The following is a 6,790-nucleotide window of genomic DNA, read 5'->3' on the forward strand; positions in this document are numbered from 1 at the left end:
TGTACAGTAGGAATATGGCCAAGTTCCTATCAAGAAGTTTAAATCAATAGACATACGGGAAACCCAAACCCATAGAGTGCCGCAGAAAAACACAATAAATGCAAACCACTAATCATAGATGCATCAATGTGGCATTATAGAATTATGAACGAACAAATCAACCTAGGTAACCGAGCTATGGTACTAGATTCAGTGGATTGTACGGGATGAGGCAGATGACTAACTTACGGTGCTGCAATACGAACCATCACTGTAGAGCAGCCATGCCACTTCTGTACATCTCGCAGTCGTCACGCCACCCTTGTGCATATGGGAATCGCCGCACCGCTGCTGTGCATCTGGGAACCGCAGTAATGGTTGAACATTTTTTGTCAATACTTACCAAGTTTTAAGGACACTGCTCATGCGCCTTTGATGCCAATGTGGAGTATCATATACTCAAGAGAATTTCATCCTTGTCACCACTCAGCTCGCTAATCATGTACCGTTTGTCCTTCCATTGAATAACTGATCATCAATACTTATATGAATGTACAAAATGTGGGTCTGGACAAAAGTTAACACTGTATAAAACAGACATATGATGGCACACTTCTAACATGGAATCACTGGACCAGTTAGTGTAAACATAAAGGATGTCAACTAAATAAGAATTCTGCGATAAGTAAACTGACATGTTATTAGTGGCCTTCTTAACCATGGGAGGGTGTATCAAGGAAGCGAATGGATTGCTCCACTTTTACCAGTGATGCAGTAAGCTGTACATATCCTTCTGCCCATGAAGCTGACCGGAATTAAAGCAAGTGAATGCTTACACAATCAGCCAAAGCAAGCTAAAGGTGTTTACACAATCTTATCTATTTCTGCATCTATTGTCAACAGATTGAAACCTCACGTGTAGGATAGTTCATACAAAAATAATGATTACTGCAAGTATTTAGAGACTCACAAACTATTAGCAGACATCTCAGAGGCACAAAAATTGCAAGGGAAAAATCACATGATGAGACAAGTGGAACAAATAATTAGACCGACACAAATCTCCCCGTCATGGAGTACAACTCCAATGTTGGAAGTTGTTTGCAGAGCTCGGAAATTTCATTCTGAAGCCAAAGTCGATGCAGCCTGAAGCTCTTCCAGATCCTCCAAACCAGAGATGTTTTAGCTTGAAAATAAAAGGGGAAAAGCATCAGCAGCTAAAATGCATTACGGGCCTATAAGGCTCTGTGTTTCAGATCCAACCTGTAGTACACGTTAACCGTCAATACAGCCGAGGCGGAGCAGCGTCGTCATGCCTGAGCCGACTGCAGCGCGACGTAGTGGGAATACAAACCAGGGGCGAGGGAGCCGCGCCGGCGACCTGTGGTGAATAGGGGCGTGGTGAACGTCGCTGTGGCGGAAGATAGGAGATGAACCAGGGGAATCCGGACCTTATGAGCGATGGCCGTGGTACGGCGCCGGATCTGCCGGTCAGGTGGCGGCGGCAGCATCAGGGTTGAGAGAGAGAGGAATCAGGGGAAATGGCACATTTTAGGACAGTATAACCGAGCCTAAACCGAGCTCTCTCACGCATCCGATAATTTCGGCCGTCAGATTTCGCGTCTGAATCGGTTCTGACCGTCAGATCTCTGCTTCGGCGTCGGCTTACCGCGACGTGGGCTGCCTGTCCTAATGGGCTGCTATTCTGGGGACTTTTTCCGAGCCCTGGCGTTGATTGGGCTTTATTTATCTGTCTAGCCGATGACCTTTCAAAGAAAAAGCCATATCAGTCGAGGCGACGCGAGCTGCGAGATCCGAACCGAGGCGATGCGCGCAAGGGGATCCGGCGCGGGAGGGGCTGAAGCCGACGTGACACGCGCGAGGGATCCAGCTGACGCGAGCTTCGTTCGAGGGGATCCACTTCTCCGCATCCATTGATCCCCTCCTCTACCTCGGAAACAAGCCTCCTCCCTCTCGCCCCGGATTCCAATGGGTTGCGCCGGCATCGCCACCGACATCCCTGTAGGTTCTTTCTTCCCTCCCAACCTTCGGGCATGTCGCCATCGCCTTATCATCCTTGCACTGCTGCAGATCTTCTTCCCTTGGTTCACTTGATTCCAAGGCGGCGAACCCTAAACGGCATGAGACGACAGTGAATCAGTGATGAAGCCCTTCTCTTGTGGTGGTGTGAAGTGACGACATAAAGCAAGTCCCTCTCCCTCTCAATTCCTCTCCTCTCGCGGGGTGAATATTTGTGTTCTGCCACCTTGGTATTGTCTGTACGTCCCCTTGCCTGAAGAGATCTTTTTACATAGTTAGTCACCTCAAGATTTAGTGTTGATTCCAGTCAGATTGATTTGCTGCATACTTAATCACCATGCTATAGATGAATTATTATTTGTTTTTGTCATATATGTAGTTCATCTTATTCAACGCTCTGCACTAATTACTAATTTGTGTGCCAGGCCACCGCCGTGGTAGTGCCCATGTCTCTTCTCCAGTCAGTCACATCGTGCTATGATGCACACAACCTCAAGTCTGGGAAGCAAAGCAACCCTGGTAAGCCAATTATTAGAAGCGCATTTTTTTGTCCCATCACATGCGCAATCTCATCAATGGTTAATTTTCCATTATCATGTTCAAGAGTTTCTTGGTCAGCTCTGGTAATTGGGATCTCATGGATGCCACCAATGCACACAATAAATAAACATATTTGATGGTGCCTTCTTGAACAGATCAGCCTCCCCACTTGCAAAAGAAAAAAATATCAGCCTCCCTAGATGAAATCAATAAACGGGAGCACTCCAATATATCTACTACTTAGCCCTCAGAAACCAGCATGACTACTAGCCAACTACACTCAAATCATAGAGCTCTAAAATCTAGAGTAACGATCTCACATGGTATTGTACTAAAAAAACAAAGTTTTTCATTTTTTCACTAAACTACTACTCAAATCATCCTATTGTTGCGAAGTTGTGAGGTATATGTATGATAGCTTACGATTGGTTGAAAAACTAAGACCATGGTCTATCCTAAATGTGAGATTTCATTTTGAATTAGTTTGTAGGCTTAATTCTTTTGTTCTGCTTCAGCTCACTCTTACATAATGCCAATTCGTGTCAAGAGCCCTTTGCTGGCAACTCACTGGATGTAGAAACCCAAGTGGACGCAGCTGCTGAGCCCTAAATTGTTGTTTTTTGTGACAATTATCGGTATGTATTTACATCAGCCAGAACATCTTATATGGGTGTCTTGTCGTAATATTTCTACCTGGCAAAGATTTCGTATTGATTCTTGAATTTTACCAGGTCCTTTCCTACTTTTACCATTCAATTATTACAATCATTGTGTGTATCATATTTGTTTTCAGGTGAGCCTTGAAACATACTCCCTTTGTATCAAAATATAAGATGTTTTTTGACACTGGAGTATATGGCTTGCCAATCCCATCATGATTGCGAATATATATGCTGTTTGCTGCTGGAGAAAAATAAATTTGCAGTCCATTGATTGAGTGCATTACAATAATAATTTCCAACCGTCACATGAAACAAGGAAATATTTTCACGTGACTTCCTGTTTTGTCAGATATAACAAGGAAACATCCACATCAATTTTGTTCTTGATATATTTTATATTGGTTTATAGCTCACTGATCATACCATTTTTTATTTGTGATATAAGAATATTTACCTTCTCAAACTTCCATTTTGTTGGGATTGTATTATGCTCAATTAATTCGATAGAAATATACCCAGAGTACGATAAACAAGGAAACAAAGCACACTCGCATAATTAAATTAGCTTTGCCAAGGATATAGGGCAAAACTTCCTCGTGTAGATCTTCTGCTTGTATTGCACTAAGCTCTTGGTTACCATTTGGAATCTTATTCCAGGATCCATGTTAATCCCATACATATTTCCGAGCTTCTAGGATGACTGGAATATTACCTCTGAAGGAGCCTTACATGCTTATTTTTCTGCTGTTTATGTCTTGGTACTGATTAGTTGTAATTACTACAAACATTGTTGTGTATCAGTGAATAATATATGTTTATTTTTTATACCAAGCCATTTGCATCAGTGAACCTTGAGATTTCCCTTGAATAATATATCTTTGTGTTCATGCAAATTTAATGTGCTTAATGTGACATTGATTTTATAAATTTTTGATAATTTTATCGTATAAATAGATGGGCGTGGCAACGCGCGCCGTCAATGATCTAGTACAGTATAATTTTTTGACATGGGCTGCGTGATATTTGGACGGGGACGGTGGTGTGGGAGGTGGGCACGGCCGCACGGGGATAGATTTTTTCTCAGGGAACAAGGAGGTTAGCTATAAGTCTGGGGGAGATTAGATGATTTGCCCCACTTTACAAGGGGTTAGATGATTTGCCCCAGGGTTGTCTCAATGACCAGTGGCCCCGGCCCCACCCGGCAGCCTCTCGGGGAGGGGGGGCAAATTATCTAAGTGGGAAGTAAAGTGGGGCAAAAGATCCAATTTTCCGTTCTTGTTGTAGTGATTACTTTAGATGAACCATTGATGATCAATTCGAACCAGTGCATGCAATTAAAATTAATTTTACCTAAATAGAGGGTGCAAAATAAACTACAACAACCAGATTTGCAACCACGGGATGCTGACGATATCTTCAAAGAACATTGCAACAGCAGCGAGGCTTCACAGCAACATATGCTAAGCTAGTGTGTTTTAGTACATGTAAAATGTAATGTGTGTGGGCTGCTTTTTTGGCTTGTGCCCTCAACCTGTAATTCTAAAGAATTACAAATAGTTCAGTTGTGTGCTTTGCTGTATTGCTTGATTCGAATGCTTGTTTGTTACTTGTTAGGCTATACCTGAGTTGGCCAATATGTCAGCAGTGTCTGCTGTACTATCATAAAAAATGCATGCCTAGTTCATTTGAGTCCTTAACTTTTCCTATGAACTTCATCACAAGACTGTCTCCGTAGTTTATATGAGGCCACACTGTTAAGTGCTTTCTCAGATTATTTCAACTGTTAGATGCATTGGCAACTTAAATATAGCGGTGGTACACTCCCTTTCAACTAGGGATGTCAACTGGGTCCCGTTTAATCCCGATTAAAGTCCACTAGTGGTATGATAGTTCAAAAGAGTTTTTGTTTTTTGAGGAAAATGAACTAGGAATCTAGGAAAAACTAACTAGATGGGACTGGCGGATGTCGTTTATTTGCCACTTACATCCCTAGTTTCATCTTACCATTTTTAATTTCTTTTCGGCTGATGCTGCTTCGAACCATTTAAATATAGCTTGCCATGCTCGGCAATAATTCGTATGTCATTTACCATGTAAGCTTACTGCCTAGATCATGCGATAACTATCTCTTACTTATGTCCAGCGGAAGCCTTTCAGGATGCCGTTCACACTAGGACACAATGTACAACCCCAGAATCTATTTGTGAAAGCAGTGCGCCATCCATGTTACCAGATGGTAGCAGTTCAGAGGCAACACCGCCAGAGAGCAGTCTGAGCACAGATATTATAGTTCTTGAGGCTCTACTAGAGGCAGAAAGAGATGGTGTGGCTGCCATGAATGAGGTAATCACTACTAGAATCAGGATCTTTGTCGTTAGCTGGCTCTTTGCCGTCAGCTAGCTGATGGCAAAGAAGGTCTTTGCCATAAGGTTAATTGAAACTGACGGCAATGAATAAGCTGAGGGCAAAGATATTGTTTGCCGTCAGCCGGCTCTTTGTCGTCAGCTAGCTGACGGCATAGATGCATTGTCGTCTGCTCGCTGACGGCAAAGAGGGAGGGTGGGCCACTAGCGAGAGCCACCTAACGGCCACTTTCTTTGCCGTCCGCTAGCAGACGGCAAAGAAAGTGCACAAACTAGCGTCCGGTAGCTAGTCTCTTCGCCATCTGCTAGCAGACGACAAAGAACCGTGCCCTAACTAAAAATCAAACACGCGCCCGCGCCCGACCCCTCTCTCCGCCCCGTGAACGAGCCGCCGCCGCCCCGCCCCACCCCCTTCGTGAAGGAAATATGCCCTAGAGGCAATAATAAAGTTGTTATTTATATTTCCTTATATCATGATAAATGTTTATTATTCATGCTAGATTGTATTAACCGGAAACTTAGTACATGTGTGAATACATAGACAAACAGAGTGTCCCTAGTATGCCTCTACTTGACTAGCTCGTTAATCAAAGATGGTTAAGTTTCCTGGCCATAGACATGTGTTGTCATTTGATGAACGGGATCACATCATTAGAGAATGATGTGATGGACAAGACCCATCCGTTAGCTTAGCACTATGATCGTTTAGTTGATTGTTATTGCTTTCATCATGACTTATACATGTTCCTATGACTATGAGATTATGCAACTCCCGAATACCGGAGGAACACTTAGTGTGCTATCAAACATCACAACGTAACTGGGTGATTATAAAGATGCTCTACAGGTGTCTCTGATGGTGTTTGTTGAGTTGGCATAGATCGAGATTAGGATTTGTCACTCCGATTGTCGGAGAGGTATCTCTGGGCCCTCTCGGTAATGCTCATCACTATAAGCCTTGCAAGCAATGTGACTAATGAGTTAGTTGCGGGATGATGCATTACAGAACGAGTAAAGAGACTTGCCGGTAAGGAGATTGAACTAGGTATGATGATACTGACGATCGAATCTCGAGCAAGTAACATACCGATGACAAAGGGAACAACGTATGTTGTTATGCGGTTTGACCGATAAAGATCTTCGTAGAATATGTAGGAGCCAATATGAGCATCCAGGTTCCACTATTGGTTATTAACCGGAGATGTG

At 43.2% G+C, this 6,790-nt stretch overlaps 1 long non-coding RNA gene across 4 annotated transcripts; it reads left to right on the plus strand.

Annotated features, from left to right (window-relative positions):
• Positions 1 to 1,726: 1,726 nt before the first annotated feature.
• Positions 1,727 to 4,732, plus strand: LOC109779170 (uncharacterized). 4 transcript variants are annotated; one of them, XR_002236798.4, is made up of 6 exons: positions 1,727 to 2,005; positions 2,071 to 2,258; positions 2,445 to 2,538; positions 3,075 to 3,194; positions 3,291 to 3,352; positions 3,917 to 4,732. It is a non-coding gene; the product is annotated as an uncharacterized lncRNA (long non-coding RNA). The 4 variants fall into 4 exon arrangements; XR_012190429.1 differs by having other exon boundaries at positions 2,071 to 2,184; XR_005763284.2 differs by having other exon boundaries at positions 3,075 to 4,729.
• Positions 4,733 to 6,790: the final 2,058 nt, after the last annotated feature.

This window comes from Aegilops tauschii, chromosome 7, assembly GCF_002575655.3.
Source record: "Aegilops tauschii subsp. strangulata cultivar AL8/78 chromosome 7, Aet v6.0, whole genome shotgun sequence".
Taxonomy (NCBI): domain Eukaryota; kingdom Viridiplantae; phylum Streptophyta; class Magnoliopsida; order Poales; family Poaceae; genus Aegilops; species Aegilops tauschii.